Source organism: Gopherus flavomarginatus, chromosome 6, assembly GCF_025201925.1.
Source record: "Gopherus flavomarginatus isolate rGopFla2 chromosome 6, rGopFla2.mat.asm, whole genome shotgun sequence".
Lineage (NCBI taxonomy): Eukaryota > Metazoa > Chordata > Testudines > Testudinidae > Gopherus > Gopherus flavomarginatus.
The window spans coordinates 38,318,340-38,342,110 of NC_066622.1; the positions used below are offsets into that span (position 1 = coordinate 38,318,340).

General features: G+C 38.5%; 1 protein-coding gene across 2 annotated transcripts in view; it reads right to left on the minus strand.

Annotated features, from left to right (window-relative positions):
* The window catches only part of PPARG (peroxisome proliferator activated receptor gamma), a 112,856-nt gene extending 91,225 nt beyond the window's left edge, over positions 1-21,631 (minus strand). Inside the window, exons 1-2 of one of the 2 annotated variants that reach the window (XM_050957832.1) lie at positions 21,574-21,599; positions 470-508 (exon numbers count right to left, since the gene is read on the minus strand). The gene's annotated coding sequence lies outside the window, so the exon portion shown is untranslated. Of the gene's footprint in view, positions 1-469; positions 509-21,573 lie in introns of both variants that reach the window. The other variant, XM_050957834.1, reaches the window with a different exon arrangement.
* Positions 21,632-23,771: the final 2,140 nt, after the last annotated feature.

Genomic DNA, 23,771 nt, shown 5'->3' on the forward strand with positions numbered 1-23,771 from the left:
TTCCAATTAACCTGAATTGAGTGAAGGAGAATGGAACATTAAACCCTTTGCGCTGGAGTTAAACTTAAAGGAAGAGAAAATATATCATAAAAAATAACAGAATTTAAAAGTAAATATTGTCATTTAAATCAACTGAAGTCACTAAAGAAGGTGATTATGAAAGATACAGTTAGTTTGGTACTTATTCTCAGATCTGTGATAGCACAGAAATAATGCACCACAAAGAGAGGTTTTACACATGATTGCAAACAAAGTGTCTCTAGGAATCTTGCAAGTCTTAAAATTCACATTGGTGGTGTACACCTAAAAACAAAACAAATAAACAACCCTCTCTGTAACAACTTCAACTAGTTACGTATGAGTGCCAAAACTTGCAGAACCAGTACACTAATACACCTCATAAAGCAAAGTAGAAATACACATGGTAGATGATTAAATCAGAAGCACGTGCAGAGAGTTTGATACATACGAGGAGGTGATCAGCCCTGCCCTCACTGTGGACCTCTGCCTGTAGAGAAAAAGAAAATGCATCTCAAAAGAAGAGCACCTTGATATAAGCAGGATCCTCTTACAATACAATTGAAACTATTTGACTGGAAGGATTAGGCTGCTATTTCCAGTTTGGGTTACATGATAAATAACTTCCTTACAAGACTCATCCTCTCAATTAAAGTAAGAAAAGTTGCTGCTGATTCTATTACTTATGCTAGAATGCCTTTCTCATTTTCTTTTGTCAGATAAAGAGACACATCTCCCATTGACTTCAACAGCCTTACACCAAGACTCAAAGAAAGCTAAAGGGGCTTCTGCCAGTCATCTTCATTGGAGAAGAGGGAAGAGGAAGACAGAAATTCGAAAGATAAAAACCCAGAATCATGAATGGGAGATGCCCAGATAAATCTAAGGGCAGACTTGGATGCTATGTCCTGCCAATCAATCATATCTTCATTTCACTTATTGTTCTGGCATACTAAAGTCACTCACTGGAAACTGTTCAATAACACATTGTTGGAAAATTGTTAGTGCCCCAGTCATTCAGCATAATTTTGAGGCTCCATGGGAATTTAGGTATGCACAACTTACTAGGATATGACCTTTCCCTTATATTTCTTATTTTAAGATCAAGTTATCATGAAATGTCCCCAGTGGGAGTTGCTTGCTTCCTTCACAGATAAGGAAAACAGCAATGGCAACTTACAGAAAGAGGACTTTCATATATTTGTACAGAACAGACAACATTGTGGTCTTGAGAGACATCCAAAGCATTCTTGGAGGTCAAGAGGAAAGTCATGTGGTATGTTAACTAACCCCCCTTTCCCAAAAACATGACAAGAGTATTTCCTTGAATCCTTTAAACGCCCTCCCACCCTCACATACACACTTTTTGTTTCTTCTTCTTTTTTTTTTTGGTACTGCAGTACCTAAATTGCCTGACATTAAGTTTTGAGGAACTTTCTAGGCTTCTGGGGTCCTACTATTCAGAGGGCTAAGGCTGTTGGTTGTCAGACACTTTTGGTATTCATTGTTCTGTCTGAAAAACCATTTTATGACGCTAGTCTGGAGTGCCTATTATCATCTCCATGTTCTCCAATACCACTCTTTTTTTCTATAACATGAACTTTTCCACTCAGACCATATTTATGCTCTCAGTATTTCCATGCTAACGGATTACTGTAATTCATTCCTAACTGTGAAACTAATCTGAAAAATTCAGGAGTTAGAAAACTCACCTTCTCAATGCCTCTTTTGTTTTGCGAACAAGGAACTAACATCCAGTTCCACTGACCTCCACTGATTGCTGATCAGCAAATGAATTCAGTTCAAGATCTTGTGAACATAAGAACGGTCATACGGGGTCAGACCAAAGGTCCATCTAGCCCAGTATCCTGTCTTCCAACAGTGGCCAGTGAATGAGGAATGAATTTTTTAATGATCTAGGCCAATTGTACTGAAGTGACCATCTCTCATTTTATATCTTTCAAAGGTTTATGAAGTCTGCTAGGATGGCCTTACTTTGTATACTGTGGTTTTATGCAAATCATGCCAGGGACTTTCAGTTTGATGATTCATATAAAAACCCTCCCTAACTGTAGGTACAACCTACCTCCAATTTAAAGCCAATGGAGTGGCTCTTTGCAAAGACTTCACTGGAAATTGGATCAGACCCTATGTCTGCACTTCCTAGCTGTCGCCAATGTTTTGTGTAGGTCATTTTTATTTGAAGCAGTTCATCTTTGGCCAGTTTGCATTACTCTAATTTTCACTGTGTCTTGAGGTCCCAATCAAGATTGGGACTTCTTGGTGTTAGGCACTGTACAAACAGGATTATTTTTCTTTGCTTATTTTATGATAGTGGTGTTTGCTCTCCCTGGACCACTGGACCCAACTTTATTTTAATCACTGTTGATTTTAAACTTTTCAGTAGAACCCATGTAGGTGGAGAAATAAATATGAAATAAATTTAACTTTTAACAGTGCTGCTTATATCAGAAATGTCTGTATTTGTAACCTATGGTTTTTGCAAATCAAGACTGTAAAATCTAGCAGCTCTTGATCATTCAAATTGTTTTTCAGGATAGAGTAACTTGCTTGCTGAAAATAAAGTTAGGTCAATAAAAGAATAGCTAAAAAAATTTAAATATTTTGCCTTTTGGGCATTTAAGGCACATAACTGATCTCCTCAACCATAAATACCACGTTAAGTAAATAGCATAATGTACCAAATGGTGAAATATAGTAAATGGTTAACTTAAGCGTTTAATATCCTGGAATAAGATTGTTAAATTAATACACTGGCTATGAATCACCACCTATCTTGCTAGGTATTTATTATATATACTCATCTCTATGATATCTGAATATTCTGGCAACACAGTAATTAAAAGAAGAATGGAAGAACTCTAGTCCCACCTCAAAGAAGTTTAGAGAAACCCAGTTTGTCTCAAAGGTCTGAGACTCTCTAATTGATGGGGCTACAGAGTGCCATTTATAGTGTGTGTGTGTGTGTGTGTATAGATTTGTGCCTTCCACCCCATCTGACTTTCTTCCCCTCAGATCCCCCCAACTTCACTACCAGCAGCCTGATGTTGCTGGCCCATAAGCCCCTGCACCCATCCTGTCCAAATTTGAGTGAGCAGTGCTGCAACCTGCATACAGGGTTGTGGTGCCTCAGTGTTGCTGCAGCAGGTCACAACATCACTCACTCATATTTGGCCCAGTTGGCCCACCATTATGGCCAAAAAGTGGTCAAGCTATGGCCTGCATGGCCCCTCCACTCTGCAGCCTATGAATCATTCGGAAAGTTATAATTAGAAGAATATGTGAATTTACACAAAACTGCATATTTGAGTGAAATCCTTCTCTCTTTAGTCATGTGAGTTGTCCCACTGATTTCCTGTGTGATTAGGGCAAACAGGGCTTGGTCCCTTAAAGCTTTCCTGCAACTACTGTGCAGTTGGACTGTGGGTCTCAGCTAATTATATTTGCTTTTCCAGAAACTGCCCTTCCTCTTTAAATGACTGACAAGAGATAATTTATTGCTGTAAGAATCAAGTAGCAGGCAGCCCTTAAAACAATTTGGATTGCAGGCCCTAGGAGTTAATTTGCAATCGATCTGAGGCCAATTTGCCTTCCTTGGGTAAATAAAGACTCATTATTTAAATTAGTGGGTTAAAACTCTCTAATAGAATATGGAACACAGGCTAAATAAATGCAGCCTTGTGTGATTCACTTAATGCATCTCCATGGTACACTGATGTTATATGTATCCTGAATTCAACTTGTTAGTTCTATTCTATATAAGTTTTTATACCACATTCATCAACGCAGTATCTGAGCGCCTCCAAGTAGTCCATTAAACATCATGATTACACATCTGTCACATGTTGTTTGTTAATTCATCCTCTCCAGAGAGGGAGAAATGTGTTCAGTCGAGTGTTTCTAGTAGGATTTTTTAAAAAAATTATTAAATAAATATACCTGTTGCTATGTGCTTATAGAAGGCAAGGTCAAAGAAATGCACCTTGCACTTGGAATGGAAGGTGGTGAGATTTATGATGGTCCTTAGTTCATTCCACAGTCTTGGACCACCCCCAAAGAAGGAACCACCAAAGAAGGTTCTGTCTCTTCTTTGCAGTTTCTAGAAAATGCTAATAATATTAAATTAATTAAATCCAAAGTTGAAAATCACTAGCCCACAGAAAGGAAAAGCCATCTGTTGGCTCACCTCATCTCTAAGAGTAGAGTATTGTATACCTGCTGGCATGTTTGAAAAATGATTCAGCCCAAGTTATACCTCTGTTCCTACTGTTGTGACATTGAGTTTCTGCAAAGGAGCACAGTCTAGGTGCTAAGCGTTTATTTACAGAGGGCAGGACTGAACTTTGCATGTGAACACTTACAGAACATGATAAAGATCTTTCTGTCTCATTAGTAATTTACAGAATTGTGATTTGCTACTCCCAACACACCTATAATTGAATTCCTTAGTCATAAAATCACTGGGACCAAACAAGTTCAGGTATCTTTTATCAGTCTTTTTTTTTCTTTTTTCTTTTTTTTTTGTTGTCATCGGTTAACCTATTTCTTATAGAGCTTTTCTTCTTTTTATAGATTAATTTGCTTAAGTTATAAATTAACCCTAGTACTTACTCTCCCACAGGCCATATACTCCAGATTTTTTTATGCTTCATGCAAAAATTTCAAGCTTTATAAGTTTTATGGCTTGGAGTCACTCTGAACAATAGTTGGTGGTTAAAGTATAGTAAAAAGTAAATCTCAAAAGAGTCATAGATCCATTATGGATACATGTCCCGAAGTTGAGATAGTGCTCTATGCCTTTCTGGTCTAGAAATCAGGCTAGGCATACAAAAAAGAGAAAAGGCTCTCTTGCAAGATTGCTGGTACTTCCAGTTTCATGTAGCAATGCTGACTAATGCAAGGCCCAGTCCTGCAAACTTCTTACTCAGGACAGAAATCCCATACACTTCAATGGCATCTGAAGGGGTCCAGCACGTCCCAAAATGCACTCAGTGCTTTTCAAGATTGTGCCATAACTTCATTTTACCAATTCATTTTACCCTTCATTTTACCCAAACATACACATGTATTAAACATTTAATTAAAAACAATTAAAAATACAATACATTTTCATTAACTTTTTTTTGTATGTTCAGACAAAACATTAATTTCAGCAGCTGGGATAATACACAGACTATTTGCCTTATGGTCTCTCCTTTCCCCACCCGAAACCATTCAAATTCTGGAACTTGTCTTGACAAGACCTGGCACAATAAACATATCTTTTTCTAAAGTTTCATTCTTGTTCTTACTAAGGTTTTCATAGGAGAATGTAGAGCACTCTGAAAAAAAATTACTTGGTGATGATTCAGGGATTGGCAATGTGATTTCAAGAACCTTGCATCTCTAAGTCACTCTTTCAGATCCAGCTTAGACTCGCTGTGACCATGACTGATGTGTATATTGCATATAATTAGGTGGTCACTTAATACAGTTTCTGGGGATGTATCCACATAATCAAAATACAATCATAAATGGCACTGATTTATTTTAAAAGTTATTTATTTGGACTTTCTGATTTCATACATATTTATTCTAATATAAAGCATATGACAAAGGGTTTAGGAACCTGTAAATTGTATTTTTTATGTTTAAATTGTTTATTTTACATACAGTAGGTTCCCTCCTCTATTTTCTTCTCCTAATCTATATCAAAGGCTGATCTGTCCTTCCAGACAAGAAGAGCTGAATCTTGCTCCCTTCCCAGTATAATTCTACTCCTGAGTGTTGCTTGACAGCCGATTGAAGTTAGTATTTTAACATTTCCACATTGAACTGTATTTGTGTCTCTAGTCTGTAATACTCTATATCAGGGATCGGCAATCTTTCAGAAGTGGTGTCCCGAGTCTTCATTTATTCACTCTAATTTAAGGTTTCGTGTGCCAGTAATACATTTTAATGTTTTTAGAAGATCTCTTTCCATAAGTCTATAATATATAACTAAACTATTGTTGTATGTAAAGTAAATAAGGTTTTTTAAAATGTTTAAGAAGCTTCATTTAAAATTAAATTAAAATGCAGAGTCCCCCAGACCAATGGCCAGGACCCAGGCAGTGTGAGTGCCACTGAAAATCAGCTCATGTGCCGCCTTCGGCACACGTGCCATAGGTTGCCTATCTCTGCTCTATATTTAGCAATAATCCCCATTAAATAAATCTGTGACAGGCATTCTTTAAAAATTTTGTGACAAAAGATTTGTTCTCAAACACTTCATCTATTTCATTATTTACAGTAGGTCATTGTCCTATCTTTGTTTTGTCTTTGCAAAATTTTGTATTTTCTGCTCTTTTAACAGAATCGATAGCAACACAGTGGAAAGAGCTTTAACAGTCAAAATAAAATATCTTTATCAACTTTACAACAGAAGTAACTTTTCTTTGCTAATGGACTGGCTTTGCTGTTTAAATACATACTATTGAATGCCTTATGGCTTAATTTTTCATGCTTTTTACAATTTAATCTTCATTTAGCAATTTTTTCTTGGTTGTACAAATCTGTTTGGTTTTAAAATTGCTCTTGTTAATTCTGTAAAGTTAAAAAAAAGTCCTGTGTTCTTACTGTAAATCCCAAACCTAGGTCCCAGTCGTGCAATGGAATCCAGTTTAGTATGGTCCCACTGAAGACAATGGGAGTCTAGAGCGGTGCAGATAAACAACAGCCTGCACAGATCTCTCTGGAGAATCAGAGCCTTAAACTGAGCATATGTGCCATCTATTATGAGGCCTTGTGTACCCATCTCATAACTTTCATTGCATAGGAAAGTTTCAACTCAAGTCAGAAGGAATTTTCTTTACAGAGCAAACAAAATCTTATTTATTTTTTAAAGGTGACAACAAAATTTAGTTATATATAAATATAATATAATGGTTGACATATACAGAGAGAGAGAGAGAAAGGAAGAATCATAAATTACTTTGCTGACTATAATGTGTCTATAATATATATGGGGGAAACATGATGATGTGATGTGGTGTAAGGGTTTTATCAACCTGAGTTTGAAACAGACGTATAACTAAGGGGTGAGCTGTGTAGTCATCTCAAAAGGGCTCTGATAAAAATCATTATTTCTTACTATCCCTCATAGCCTATAAAGAAAGCATATATGTCACAGAAAATGTATTTTATAAATCTTTTTATAGTGGTTTTAAAAAAAAGTATTTCATGTTCTTCCACCTGAAAAGCAAGTGCCTTAATTACTGTAAGTCCAACTTTACAGGAAACTGCAAGAACATAAGAAAAGCCAAACTGAGCCATACCAATGGTTCATCTAGCCCAATATCTTGTCTTCTGACAGTGGTCACTGCCAGATGCTTTAGAGGGAATAAACGATCATAATGGTCCCTTCTGACCTTAAAGTCTATGATTCTATGAACAGAACAAGATAATTACTGAGTGATAGTCAAGCGATTTTTCAAATGGCAAAAAACTGTTTAAAAATTACCTAAAATAACTGGCTTTTTGTATAAAGAAAAGCTATCTCAGGCCTTTCCAAGTGTTAGATATAAAACTTCCATCTCTGGCTCTCAATGCTTGCAAGATATCACACTTTAAATCATATAAATTTTAGATCTACAAAAGCTATCATTGGAACTGCAGTGGATCTTGCTCATCCTGGCCTCAGGCAGGGAGAAGTTTAAGAGGAAATTCTACACTCTTCAAATTCAGGAGGGTCTTGGGCAGCAGAGAAATAACTATGAATTAATTTTTTATTATGAAATAATTTTTTCCAAAAACCCCTAAAATCACCTAGGTGGTTTTGAAAATTTACCCAAAGAATTTAATTTTTACAATATTTCTCCCTCAAAGGTAGCCTCACTTCCTGGCTGCAGCACCATGATACATGGGCTGGATCTCATTTGTCCACAGGGAGTGGAGGCTTACAGTTCTGAAAGTTTTGAAAGAATCTAAAAGTGAACAGCCTTCTAGACCACCTCTTCAAATCTCACCAAAAAATATGTTTCCCACCACAGTTCTTAATGAGCATCTGTCTAACATTTTTTCATCACCGTTAGTCTGAACCCTCATCAGACACCTCTGAACCATTTTGTCTGTTGGAATCAGAGTGCACTTGGAATGCACAGAGTATATTGCTGGTAGTCATTAAACAAAAGGATTCAAAAGGTATCAAATTCTGGTAATTTCACAAATATGTGGTCAGTGTTCCAAGAGCTAATCTAAAAGGAGTATTTGCATATTTAACGTATCACATAAAAATGAAAATGAGGTTGTGGTGGGGGGTTCTTCCATGTCCCTCTGCACAAGAACATACAAATCTTCACACTCAAGCAGACTTGTGCAGCTGGACAACTCTAGCTCTGATGCCAATTTCCTGTATGCACATGATGTGATGTGGCAGTTATCATGGAACTTGTGAATACTCTTTCCTCTGACTTTGTATCCAATCCTCCATGAGCCACAATAAATCATGTGGATATAGTACTTATATCCCAACTATGAGGTACACTAAATAGTAGAGTAACTCCTTTTTCGGGGATTATGCAGCTCCAAATGGCATAGGTGAAATTGGGATACACAAAATGAATCATAGAAGACAGTGATGCAAAAGTCCTATCGGGTCAGTCGATCCTGCCAATGTAACATTCTTCCCTACAGTACAGTTTAGTAGAGCCCTGCAAATCCGCAGGTATCTGCTCTGTATCAGCGGATGTGAATATCTGCAGACCATTTTTGTGGATTGCAGAGCAGATGCAGACACACATTTTGTATCTGGAGAGTGCTCTGCAGTACACGTTCAACGAAACTGAGTGGCAATCACCCAACCTGCAGGCTCCAGCTCAGCTCTCTGAATCACACATCAGTGTGCTAGGTATTCTGGGCATTCTAAGCCTATAAGTCCACTCAGTCCTACTTCTTGTTCAACGAATCACTCAGACAAACAAGTTTGGTTACAATTTGCAGGCAATAATGCTGCCTGCTTCTTGTTTACAATGTCACCTGAAAGTGAGAACAGGCATTTGCATGGCAATGTTGTAGCCAGCGTCGCAAAATATTTTTATCTTATCTGTTGCTCTTCTCTGGTCTTCCTCCAGTTTGTCAATCTCCTTCTGGTAACATGGTGCTCAGAAATTAATATTACAGGTGTTGTGTTATATCACTTTGCAAACTCACGTCTAATTTGCTGTCCTCAATCACCACTGGAGTCCCTCTCAACATTACTGAGGCCCTGCAATCCTCCGACCCCAAACAATCCCCTTCCCCAAGCTCCTGTGGAAAAGCCCAGTAGTGGACTGTTAGCTCCACTCAGCATATGCTAGAGATAATTAGCATGTTCACTATTCCTCCATCTCACACTGTCAGAAGAGAGTGAGAGGTCCATTTCCACTCCTGAATCTTCAGGGAGTATCTGCTTCTCTCTTTTTCTAGGGGGTCATTGGTTCTTCTTTAATCTTTGCGTCTCACTTGGTGCTGGGGTGACTCAGGGTTTTTTCCCTTAGTCTCTTCCTCTCAGGGTAAGAGGGTGATGGCCTGTGTTGGTGACACATCACACGTGTTTCTTTCCTCCTCTTCTTCCCCCTCAACTATATCTCCCCTCAAATGCAGACCTGGAAAGAGGGAGGTAGACATTGTCCACCTCATCCATGTTCTGCTCTCTCTACTTGGTTATTTTTACCCACTTCCACTACATTTGGAGGATGCTGACAGTGGCCAGGAGGCTGACTGCTAACTCCCACCTCCCTACTATTTCAGCTGGTTTTCCATTCTGTTCTAGACTCAAACACATCAGCAGAAAGTCGTGACTAACAGAAAGGGCAGTCAGTCAGCAGCCATCCTCCTGCTAAAGGGTCAAGCTTCAGCAGGAAGTTTAAGATTGCCACACAAGCTGCATGACTCTATGCTGTGCCGCATTTTCTGTTGATTCTGGGAAGTGCGAGAGAAAGAGGGGAACCAATTGCAGAGCCTAAATCAGCTAATACAGTCAGGCTAGAATACAGCAGCATCAGTGCTGTGTGTAAAAGTATTTCTTATTAGTTAAATATGTTACCCTAACCTTACCTCAGACTTCACTGAAATACACTTTCTTCTTTGCTGTCCCTAGTGACAGAAGACCTGCCATTCGTCTTTGTGCATCAGACAATTCAAGTTCCAGCAGGAGTAATGAGAAATGGGACTGGATTTAAAACAAGGGCTTTTTAGGACAAAACAGAACTGGCAAGAATTCCAAAATACTACATAAAGACTGTTCTTATGGCACTTGCAACATGTCCTAAACAAGGGAGTGCCAAAAATCTCAAAGAAAGCCAGATATAGAAGGGCTTCAAGACCAACAGGTTCAACTAAGAATTTTATACTTGAAGAAACTGATCCTAACCAAATGTCTATAATTTTTAAGATTTCCCCCTTTATTAATCCTTTTCTTTAACTAGCACCATAGAGGATATTTAAGACTTAAAATTCAGGCCCTTTAATATAATTATGCACCCACAAATTCTTCCTCACAGTCCTACTAGGACTCCCTGACTTTCTTCTCTAATTCTTTCTTGGTTTCCCACAACTCTCTTTTTTACTGGGCCTCCACAGGACCCTGGGCTTGGATCCCAAGGATCCTGTCTTAATTCACCACTGCAAAAAGCATTTATGCAAAATATTCTGAACTCAAATTGCTCTTTATTTTAGATTAAAGATACTATAAATATTCCACAATATATTAGTCACAGAACATGTCACAGCCTTGCAAAATTCTCCAAACTATCCTGTGCAATTTTTCTTCTGGGGATGTTTATGTTTGTAAAAATCAGTAGAACACACTGTTTATGACAACAGTTTTATTATTTTTTAAAACAAGGCTGATAATTGACCCAGAGCAATTTTCTGAGTCTTCATTTGATCTCTCACCTACTTAGAATTGGCACCCTGGTGACCTAAAAGTGAATGGAAAGAAGTGCACATGACTTTCACAACCACAGTATTACATCATTAAGGAGAAACAGTGAATGATGTTTAAGTCAGCGGTATGATGTGACTTATGTAACTCCTTTATTCTACCGTATACAGCATTCCTAAACAAAACCAGGAACCATTCAAAAAAACGACAGCTATTATGGTCAGACAGGATATACTTCAAGAAGTGAAAGGAGAATGGTGATACACAAAACAATTTAAATAGTGATAGACGCAGCATGGTAGTAATGGCTTCATACAGGGAACACTAATGATGTAGTACTATAGAAATTTACTTGTGCGATTTATAAATAAGTAAAGTATGAAACACCTGTGAATGTTTTCCCTGTCATGATAATATTTAGATTTTTTAAATTTATTGCTTTACTACAAAAAGTTTTCTAAAGGCTGTGTCTACAAAAATGGATGCTTCTTATAGGAATTAAGAGACTTGGCACTATAGTTCTATTCAAGCTTCCTATAGTATAAATTTTTTCTAATTAGTAGTAAAACCAACCATGCTGGAGATGTGTATAACTACTTGTTTCTTAGAAAAGTAATAAACTTGTTACATTTTTTTTTTAAATTGCTGGTGCACCACAATGGGCTATGGATGCCATAAGAGATGTCATAACATGATAGCTCTATTCTAATCTGAATATAATCCACACCATTGCAGTGATTCCCTTGCTAGTAGTCATCTACTTTTTATATGTGTTAAGACTACCATAGGCAACAAAATACTCCAGATTGTCTGAATGTAAATCATACTTGCCACTCCCTAACAAACTGGTAAAATTAGCATATGTGATCATGAGGCAGGCCCAGAGAATGAATCTTTGACTTCTATAGACATATTCTCAGGAAACTATGTAAGAAACATTTTAGGGTCTCTCATTCATGGTGCCACTGAATTTTTGTTCTCATCACAAATATCACTAATCAGCTCAGTGCAACTGACAATCTTATATTGTAAAAGGCTCAAGATGGTAAAAGCATGGGTGTTGCAGAGACTGAGGTGGATTAGAAGAATTAAGCAAAGGAAGCACACATGGAATTTGTTTGTATCAGTAACACCACTCTTTCTCTTTCATAAGTACCAACATCCAAATATTGTAAAACAACTGAGAACAACTAATTTGTTTTGCAAGTTACACTTTTGCACTGGTAATAGCACTGACAGCACTAATAATAAAAACATATACTTTTAGTAATTGTTACAGAAAACTAATGAAATGTCTTGAAAACTGCAAAAGGACACCACACTAAAGTAACTCCCCCATGTTTTATTGCCACTTACTATTTTGAAGTCACAAGTCACTGACCTTTTATGATATTAATTTTCAAACATACTCTACAGTTAATTATAACAACTCCTGGTTTCTTAGGCCTGGTCTACATTTAAAATTTTGCCAGCATATCTTTATCAGTTAGGAGTCTAGAAATAAAATCGAACCCTTAACATATCTATTCTGGCAAAAGCCCTACTATAGATGCAGTTATACTGGCAAAATAATCCTTTATCTTATTTTGTTCAGAGAACTATTATAAACAATACCAGCAAAATAGCTCTGGTATAAACTGCATCCACTATAGACAAGGCCTGAGAGTTTATTTCATTTGTCATCTCAAAAGCCAAGATCAGTGCTCATGGCTGAAAAGCATATTACTTGAAATGAAAGTGTGAACTTATGTTTCCGTACTTTTCAATACTGGTATAAGCAAGTTTTAAAGACAAAAATCTAAAAACGTGGCAAAAAATGGGCAGGAGTGACATATTACAAAACATATTGCCTCTTTTTATGTTGGGACAATAAGAGACATTTAAAGCATATAAAGCACTGAAACATGTTTTACTAAATATATATTCCTTAAACCATCATCACAAATATATATCACTGAATTAGAAAGTAGAGGATGCTTAAATGTAGATGTAAATGAGTGCCCTCCATGAAAAGACCTAAAACATGAACTACAGTAAATCCTCAGTAAACTACACTAAGGCCTCGTCTACACTAGGAAATTAGGTCAGTATAACTAAGTCACTCAGGAATGTGAAAAATCCACACCCCTGATTGACAAAGTTAAACCAACCGAAGCTCTGGTGCAGACAGTGCTAGGTCAACAGAGTTCTTCCTAATTCAAGCCCTAACTGAGGGACGGAAACCTACCCACTACAAATTAGTGACTTTTGAAGCAATGGAGGAACACCAGCACCCATTAGCCAATTGTAAAGGCCTTGTTTCAGGGCACACATGAGCCCTGGGAGTGGGGCCAAATGAGGAAGTGGTGATCCCCCATTGTCCTACAGAGAGCCGATACCCTAGTCTTCCTTGGAATTTCCCATATTTGGGCTTCAATAAGATGCAAATCCCCAAATCCATTTTTAGCACAGATTTCCAGTTTATGGAAATGCAGATAACTGAGCTTCTGACACACATGCTTCTAAATAACATTATAAAACACAGAGAACACTTTATACATCTCTGAGGCCTGCTCTACACCAACAACTTAGATTAACCTAGGTATACCACTGAAGGCTGTGAAAAATATTGTGCCTGCGTGACATAGTTAGGTGGACCAAACCGCCTCTGTAGATGAGGCTAGATGGACAGAAGAATTCTTCTGTAGACCTAGCTGTTGCCTCTTCAGGGGGATGGGCTACCTATATCAACAGAAAAAACCCTCCTGTTGATGTAGGAAGTATCTACACTACAGTGCTACAGCAGCACAGCTGCAGTGTCATAGCTGTGCTGCTGAAGCATAGACGTATCCTAAAATGTTGCTCACAGGTACACCCATGCAGGTCCTTTGAATTCCATGGGATTGCACACAAGTAAAGGAGGGCAGAATTTGGCCTTCTATCTTAGAAATTATTTACTATGGTTAGAAGTCAACTAAGTAACACATATTGTACTGTCCTTCTACAAGAATAAGAACTGAGATTCCAGCATAAAATCCAGCAGCTGGAAAACCACTGCAGGTGATAGCAGGCACTAACTAAATAAAATATATTCAAGATTAAAGGATAAGCACTTCACTTTTATTTACTGTGGACACCAAAAATGACAGTTCCTAAAAGTTAATTCTATCATAGGGAATTATGCACCTTATGAGCATAGAAGTGGTTGCATTTTCTCCAAGCTCTCCAACTAGATAGTACCACAAAGCTCCAGCTCTTATGTAGTAAAACCTGTTTTTCTGACCACCCCTACTAAAAGATTCTACTCTGAGTGTTAAAGCCTGTAATTAACATTTTTCTTTTCATCTCTCTTCTTTTGGAGTAACAAAAGTAACTCTTTGGATATTCTGATATGAGTTTTAAACTACCATGGTTGAGAATTTCTTTCTCAGTGATATAAAAATATCCCAGCTAACAAATACTGAAAATGATTGAAAATGCATAATTGATCACTATGTTTATATAAAAGTATATCAAACTTCTGAATTGCTGCCAAACCGCAATATAAAAAATAGTTATCTCCTTCCCTTCATACACACATTTCATTTTGTTCAGTGTTATGTTAGAATCCCTTTTAATTTTTACTTCCACTGAAGAACGTTATATATCTTGTGTTTCTATTTTAAGATTTACTGGGGGGGGGGGAATACTGCAATATTGCATTGAGGATTAACCATATTACTTTTAATATAAGATATATTTTCAAACTGAAGGTCAAATGATGTGCACTTTTCAAACACAAATGTTGAGAATGCAACTCTCAATAAAATACTAAGAGAAAACTGTTAAATGTCAGCAGACTTACATTTCATTCCATAGTTAGCTGCTATAGTATTTACACAAGTGATGACCAATATGTTCAGAAGGTATGTATAAATATACAAGTAATGTACTGTGTGCCTGAAATAAAATACTACGTTATAAAATAAAATACTATTTTATGGAATGCAGTGTAATTACATGTCATATAAAGTAGTTTAAGAGCAGATTATAATACCGGTCAGGGCTATTTTAAGCCAATATGAGTCTCCCTTCAAAATCATTAAATTGGACTCTTCAGCTGAAAGGCCAAAGACTCAGTATGCAACCTTCCTCCCTATCCCCATCTGGTCCAGATGCCTATTCCATGATAGTTGTAAGAGTTCATTCTCCTAAAGGGAAATAAATAATGTGTCCAGAATTGTGGTGTTTGTGGAGGGAAAATAGGGGAATATTAAGTAGAGGTTTCCTGTCAAACAAGAATGGGGGGCTAGAGTAGAGGGACTCTGTAATGTGTGACAGCCAGATGCATGATAAAGAGGAAAGACATCCTAATTCAACACAGGACACATGCTGTTATCACAAAAGAGCTGTAGAACTGCATGAAAAAACTAATTCTCTTCCCCATGCAGCACTGTAGCATAAGCAGACAACATTACACTAGCGGCTGGTCTGTATGACTTTAGTTTGATTTGAATGAGCAGCACAAACTAATCTCACCTGCAAAACCTGTATAAAATTGTTTACATTTGCTTAAAACTAAAGCTCAGCTACAACTACAGTGAACTAACCACATTAGCTATAGAACACAATATAGAAAAATATAACACTGTTTATTTCAAAGGCTTTTCTACAACAATGTCCTTGATATATCATGTATTTATGTTTATCTAGCTTTAGCCATGTAGTCTTGCTGAGCAAATAAGAACTCACTGAGGGCTTGATCTGGTATTCTCTGCACACTCAAAATCCCCATTGGATTCAAAGGGAGTTTTGGATGCATGTGAAATGCAGAACAGAATCTCTAGACGTTTCCAGTGCCTAACTAGTCTTAGGGTGAAATCCTGGCCCTACTGATGTCAATGGCCAAGGCTCCATTGACTTCAATGAAGCTAGGATGTCATCCTTAGAGAGAGAGAGAGAGAGAGTGTGTATGTGTGTGTGTGAGATAGTGCAACTCTCGTCTGTATGTGTATATTTTCTTTTGGTGGCATGCATTAGGTTATGTGTATGCCTCTTTGCTTGGAATGCCAGCATATGATCATCCTAAAAATGATTTTGGGTGGGATTTCCAACATCTCCCAGTACTGGTCTAATTCTACTTCCATGGAAGTTAATTTACCATTTAATTCAGTGGAAGCAGAGTTAGGTGACCTCTGAGTGCTTTTGAAAATCCCACCATTTGTCCCTTCCAACATGTATAGGATAAAACACTTCTTACAGAGTGGCAGGCAGGTGTCAGATCAGCTGCTCATGGAAACTGCAAAACCCTTCTGTGTGAACTGGTGTGTAGCTGATCTCTATGACTGGCCAGACACAGAAGGGGAAAGGAGGTAAGAAGAGGGTGCAAAGAGCTTCCTCTCTCACTTTGTTCTTCTGGGCCAAAGCCAGTCAAAACATAACTGGGACGCAATGCCACTGCTCCACAACAGTGACAACAAAAGCATCTCCAAAAGAAGAGGGCAGAGTGAGGATGAGAGAAGGCTTCACCTTCTGCCTACCCTCTGCTCTAGCAAACAGAGCTGATCATATATACTGGGGAATGCACATGGCACCATGCATTTTTTGCAAGGGCCCTTTTGGTGAATTACCTCAAATCCCTCCTGGGAGCTCCTGCTCCAACCCACCCCCTCCACATTCTCTTGAAGCATGGACTATATTTATTTACAGCATGGGCTGTACTGTGCGATTTAAACTGTAATCTAGCCCGATGAATTCTGACCCATATTTCTGTTTTATTTAAGTTAAATATATTTTTTTTAAAAACTAAAGTGTAAAACACTGTTAAGTACAAAAAATCTGAAATACCGTAATTCCAGTGCTATTTATACCTTAAAAAAATGTCCAGACAGTTTAATAGTTTTTACACTGAGGTCTCATGTTTTTGTATTAGAGGTCTGAAAAGAAACTGTCCCAATGTTCTTATTTAAAATGCTCAGGGTATTATTATTTCAATTACATAAAATCAATTAATTATTACTTAGTAGTACTAATACAAATGATAACTAGAGGTTTATATATACAGTATTTCTACATACGGTGAAGTCAGGAGGATGTTATTTCATAACACTGAAATAATATGTACATCCTGCCGTCTAGCTATATATACGTAGTGTACATGAATGTGTGTGTACTAATATATACAAAGCATACACTTTTACCTGAACATACATACACATGGGTACCTAAGCTTTGTTTTTAAAAATTGCTAATTATCAACCAGCAGAGTAGCAAGTTAGTAGCTTGTGGTTCAGCTAGATGGGACTTTGGGATTCATAGACTTGAATTCATAGACTTTGTCCTGAATGTGCAAACTGCATGGCATGCAGGTGATGTGCTTAGTCATGAGGGAAGAGGCTGGCTTATGCATGTCTACAAACGATCACCTGTTAGTTGATTCCAGAAATTCATGAACTGGATTTGGAGGTAGCTGCTTATCTTCCCTTTTAAAACAGCAGTTATTTTGCTACTATAGACAATGCCAGTGAAACAAATGAAAGTAAATATGCTACATATGGAAAGCATCTGTAAGTCAAAGTTTCTCTTAATGATCCCATCATTTCATTGTGTTCCCCCTGTTTGTTTGTAGCTATCAGTGCTCTCTCCTCAGAGTTTTAGGACATAAGATCATTGGAACAGGCACTGTCTTTTCCTCTATGTTTGTACAATGCCTCACTCAATGGGCCCTGATTCTTGATCAGGCCATTAGGCAGTACTGCAATTCAAATAACAAACAATTAATAATCATAACTATGTAATTCACTTTCAAGAACTTTAATTTGGGGAAGGATATCATTGTTTTCTTTGGTTCTTTTAATGGATTTAGGAATTGGTTAATAACTGGGCTGTGGAACATAACTGGAAGAAGAGGGGAGATAAAGATTATGAGCCCAATCCCGCAATCCTGACCCCCATGGAAGCTTTGCATATGCAAAGACTGCAAATCAGTCCTTAAACGTAGCAAATTCTTTGCTAAATACTCTTTTGTTAAAATACTAGATTTGGGGCTAGATTGCCTCTATGCTTGGGTTGTATGCAGGGGGACTCCATTGCAGCAGATGCCCTGGAGGAATTCCGGGGCTCTGGAGGACCATTTACTGTGGTGGAAACTCAGCAACCCTTTAAATTGGTACCATGTGCATCCCCCAATCCCCCACCCACCCCCCCGCAATCAGCTGAGCGTGGACCACAACCCCATCCTTCTCCAGCCCCTTTGAAGACACTTGTGCTGCCAGTAGCACAAGCCTCATAGATGTCTGTATTATTACTGGCATCTGACTAGGGGCACAACTGGTCTAAGGGCCAGCTATGCTTCATATTTAGAAACAGCAATTAAAAAACCCAGTCAGTTAAAAGAAAAATAAAGGCTGTCAGTACAGGAATCTGTATCAGTACACTGTTACTGTGATTCTTACTAATGTTGATCCAAATCAATTTACATTCAGTCTTCAAAATCCCCATTGAAGCGAAAGGGATTTTTCTTGAGTAAGAACATAGTGAAAATTGAGTAAGGCCCTCAGGAACTGTCTTGTTAATAGGAAGCACATGCATGAATTCCCTTAATGATATTTCTGCGTGTATAGTATACAGAACCAATCACAACACTGATCTTCTACTACTTAGTGATTTGTTGCTTTTTTAAAATACACAGAAAATTAACTGAAACATTCAAAACAGTTGCAATAAAATGACTGAAGAATAAGAAAAAAATCAGCATAATAAATAAAGATTTATCAAAATTCACCATCACTTATAATATTACATTGGGGAACAATCTGCTTTCAATAAGTCTATTATTGACTTAAAATTAAATTAGTGGGTATATCATAACAACACAGCAAAATAAACTGCTTGAAAATAACATGGAAAGCGTTGTGCCCATGACACCTCAAAAAACTAGCTTGAAGAATCCTGTGGGCATTTAAAAAAAATTTTAAGCTAGTTCATTTAGCCAGCACTCGTATGCTTTTTGTGCTTGCTTTCCATGAATACTCTAGAAAAGTGTTTTAGAGCAGAAACATATATGGAAATAGTAAATTTAAGCAAATATTGGTTTATGCTCACCACAACTGGGAACAGAAAGAAAACCTTGTGACCTATGTATCAATCAAAAGTAATTAAAGTCACTCAAATTTCAAATACCAAATATTTAAAACTAATTACTGACACCTGAGTTACAGAACAAGAAATAGCTAGTGAAACTATTCTGAATTTTTTTGAATAGTGAATACTTCCAAAAAAATGAAAAGGTGCTTTCAGTCAATTCCAAAACATAAAGAGGCAAAAATCATTAAGTAAATTATTTCCTGTGAATTATTTGCCTAGCTTTATACAAAATACAGTTTTGCTTCTACTTGTAAGTTATTTCTGGCTTTACTGATTAAACTGTTGGTTAAAATCATTCTAGTACTGACTGCCACAGAAATACATTTATATTGACTGAACTGGGTCTGAATTTAGGAACTGATCTATAGGAACTGAAAGAAAAGTCAAGTAGAAAAAACTCAGATTCAGCACTAATGTCAATGTCAGTATTATAAAGCAAAAGTTAAAAACTGAAGCTATAATATTGATCAACTTTACCATCTTACAGGCATTTGTTGTGGTGTCTTAGTATGTAAAATATATATTTAAATTGGAGGACGAGAATCATTCTTTATGGAAAGAACATACTATGACAAAGTTTTCATGGTACACTGATATCTGGTACAGGGCAATACACTTTTCAGATCAGGTATTATCCAGGAATGGATGCTGTCTACTAGGGCTACTCACAGAAATGTATAAAAATATGTAAACCAGTAATGCAATATTTTAATAAACTGATGTCTAAGTAGATTCAAATCTGACAGCAGCTCCTATAAGAATATCTACCAAATATTATTCTGATGTTTAGCTGCCAATTTCAACATCCATGTCTAACCATTTGATCAAATATCTCCCCCACTGACAATAGTCTATATTTACATTGTACAGAATTGTTTAAAAATTATTCTTCATAGTCTCATAATTAAATCTCTAATTTTTCACATAAATCTTCAGTGAGACCTAGAGGGATTAAAAATGTTCAACATAACTACGCACAGGGAATTCTAACATCAACCAGAGTACAATAGACAAGACTGATTTGCAAAAGACAGACTGGACACTGCAGGTCATACAAGTTCCAGTGTACCTCATGGGCCACACTGGGTCCTTTTTAGCTAACAAGTAATGCATTATTATCACCTTTGAAAAGTCATTCTATGCATATTATTACAGACTGATTGCTAGGGGAAATATATCTTTTTGAACATTGGTTACTAGACAGAACGTTAGTGTCATATTCCAGACAAACAACTCTTTTGGAGATGGAGGAAGTGGGTCACAAACAAAATTATAAGTCCACACCCTCATTTTTAAACGTCTGGGCAATTATAATTGATCCTTTTAATTTAACTTAAATATAACAAGTCTATTAAATCAGAAGTCCAAGGTACGTTAAAAAATAATAATTTCTTGATAACTTCCTGTGCTTATCTCCAAAAGGCTACACATATATATATCCGTCTAATGTCATAATATAAAGTTATAATAATACTACCACAGCATTGTATCATGTGAATATACTCCCGAAAAGTTACAACACTACAGGAACTTGCAGTCCCCAGCTGCCAAGTACCCTGGAGAGAAATGACACCAGGAAAATTACAAAATGCTCCTGAAAACCTGGGGCATGCCACCCATATATAATATATTTCAACATAGTATCTCTGCTGTGGCATGACTGAACTCAAGACTCACTGATTTTTCTTGGTTGAGAAGTCAAAAGAGAAAATTATGCTTTTCATTCATTATCAGGTAAGCAAAGTGAGTAACTCCCTCACCATCTCCCCTCTCCACCTGTTGTACCAATGGACATAGCTATCACAGAATACCAATGGGCACAATTTACTGTCTATCTCCATCAATATCACACATGTAGCACCAATGGACATACATCCCCATGTGTATTCCACCATCCCCATACAGTACCCATGAACAGCTGTCCCTCTGCTTACCCCACACCACTTTAAATAGTCCACATGAGATACAGTCCCCTCCAGTATAATCCACCTCTGCAACACAGCACCAAGGACCTACCTATGGTACTAACTCCATAGATCACTCATACGTAAAGCCTTCTGTGTATCTCACTGCCCCAGAGCTCCCATGAACAGAGTCCTTCATTCCTCCCCAAGACCCTATGGGAACTGCGCCCTGCTCACAGAGCCCCCATGGGCATTAGCCCCATCCTCGCTCTCAGCCCTCGCCACCATGCCCACAACCCCTGCACTCTATGGAGCCTCCCCTCCATCGACAGTCCTGCACCACCCTCCCACAGCCTCTTGCCTGCCACCCCAAAGATCCCCAGGAGCACAGCCCTCCTTTCTGCGCTAGGGGATTTAGCCCGTCTGCGCCCCACAGGCACAGCCCTCGCCCCCAGCAGACCCTTCTCTCTCCCCCAGGGCACAGCCCCCTTGCCTACTTCTACTCCAAAAGGGACCCCGCTCTCTCCCTTAGATGCCCACGGACGCAGCCCCCTGTCAGTACCTGCCCCCCACACCTCCTTCCTGCCCCCAGAGAGCCCCCCTGCCGCGCCGGGGGATGGTCCCCGCAGCAGCTCACACACTGACCTGACGCTGTCAAGACTCAGCAGGAGAAACTGTTCCCTTCTAGTGGGATAAACTCCCCCCGCCCGGCCCGTCCTCCCGACGGGCACCGCCTCCCTGCTCGGCAGGCGCCGCCTCCTCGCCCTGCTGGCCCTCCCAGAGCCCGAGGGGCCGGGCCGCGCTGCCCGTCGCTCTGGGCGCTGGGCCTCCTGCGCGACCCGCGGCGAGGGTCGGGGCCGTTGATCCCGGGCTCTGGAGCCTTGGCGGGAAACGGGGCACCGAGGGAGATGGGCGGACAAAAGCATGGGACGGGTAGGGCATGGTGTGCGGGACACAAAAGAGAGTACAGCATAAAGAGGGCTCGGGCCTCTCACCCCACCGCCACCCTCCCAGGCGAGTCCAGCCCATGCAACCCTGTTAGTCTTAGTGAAATTACAAATGTGTAATTGATATTTTTGGCCCATAAGGTTTCTGAAGTGGACCTGGAGTTTGAAACCTGAACTTCTGCTGGTCTTTTCTGAAATGTATCTGACAATGCAGGTTTTCGGGCTGCCCAATCAATACCCAGGTCCCTTTTCCAGTTTCCAGTGCTGCATGGAATTTTTGTTTTTGTCACCTCGCTGACAGTTTTCAGAGTAGTGGCCATGTTAGTTTGGAGCCGCAAAAAGAACAGGAGAACTTGTGACACCTTAGAGACTAACAAATTTATTTGGGCATAAGCTTTTGTGGGCTAAAATCCACTTCATTGGCTGCATGCAGTGGAAAATATATGTTCTCTGTGTATATATATCTTCCTACTGAATTTTCCACTGAATGCATCCGATGAAGTGGGTTTTAGCCCACGAAAAGTTATGCCCAAATAAATTTGTTAGTCTCTAAGGTTCCACAAGTAGTCCTTGTTCTTTTCTCTGACAGTGGGATTAGTTTGGAAATCTATGATGTAGCAATATTTTGTTTTCCCCTCATTTTCCTTTTGTTTTCCGTGTGTATATTATTATTTTATTTTGTATGCTGCATTAATGCCAAATGGCCTCAATGAAGGGTCAGAGGCCTTTGTGCTAGGCACTGTAGAAACAACACATAAAAATAGTTCCTGCACTAGAGAGCCCACAATCTAGGATTATGACAAGATGATACAAGTGAATAAGCAGACAAATGTGGAAAGGGTAGGAATGGATGTAACAGTACAGATGGGTGCATTTGCGTGAATCAGTAGTCTCTGGTTCTGTAGTCAAATCATATATGAAGTAATGGTTTATGCTCATTTTTTTTTTCAGATTTATACTCCCAAAGGAGGCAGTGTGTGAAGTGGATAGATTATTGCAAGAGGTAGGACACACAAGTTCCATTCCTACCTCTGACATTACCTTGCTGAGTGACCTTACATAAAGCATACAAGGGCACGTTTTCATAATAATTCAGCTACTCTTTGGGGCACCTAAATGAAATGGCCAGATTTTTTAAAGGACTCTGCACCCAGCAGTTCCTATGCTTCTTTGCCTGATGTGTCACCAGCAGAATTAACTACGTTGTCAGTGGGAGCTGGTGGGCCGAGCACTTTTGAAAATCTGGACATTTCATTTAACCCAAATAGTAACTGAACTCTTTTGAAAATCTGGCTATTAGCAGCTGCATAGACACTTTTTTAAATTGTGCACACAAGTAGTAGCCCAGCTCAAACTGGATTGGCATTTATGCACATATAATTAGGAGTATGTACCTTCAACTATGTGTGTAGGGCCTAAGAAATATACAACCAACTTAGAAAAACAACTTTAATGGTTTAGTTCAACTGCATGAGCAAAGTGCAGGCATATCCAACTCCTGTTCAGACTGGTTCCCGAGAAATCAACCCACCAGAGCTCTCAGGATATTCAGTTACAAGTATTATTTCGTTAGAACAAACTCATCCTTTGTACAAGCACTTTAAAACACAGAAGTGCTTATTATCATTGGCTTATGTTCTGAGGTCAGGACATTGTCACCTAGTAACTACAGGGAGCAATTAGTTTTTTCTATAAGCATGTAGTTCCATGGATTTTAAGGTGAAAAGGGACCAACAGATAATCTAGTCTGACCTCCTCTACAACAGAAGCCACAGAATTTCACCTACTTACTGCTATATTGAGCTCAATAACTTATGTTTGACTAAAGCATAGATTCCAGAAAGATATCCAGTCTTGATTTCAAGACAACAAGGGATGAAGAATCCACCAGTTCCT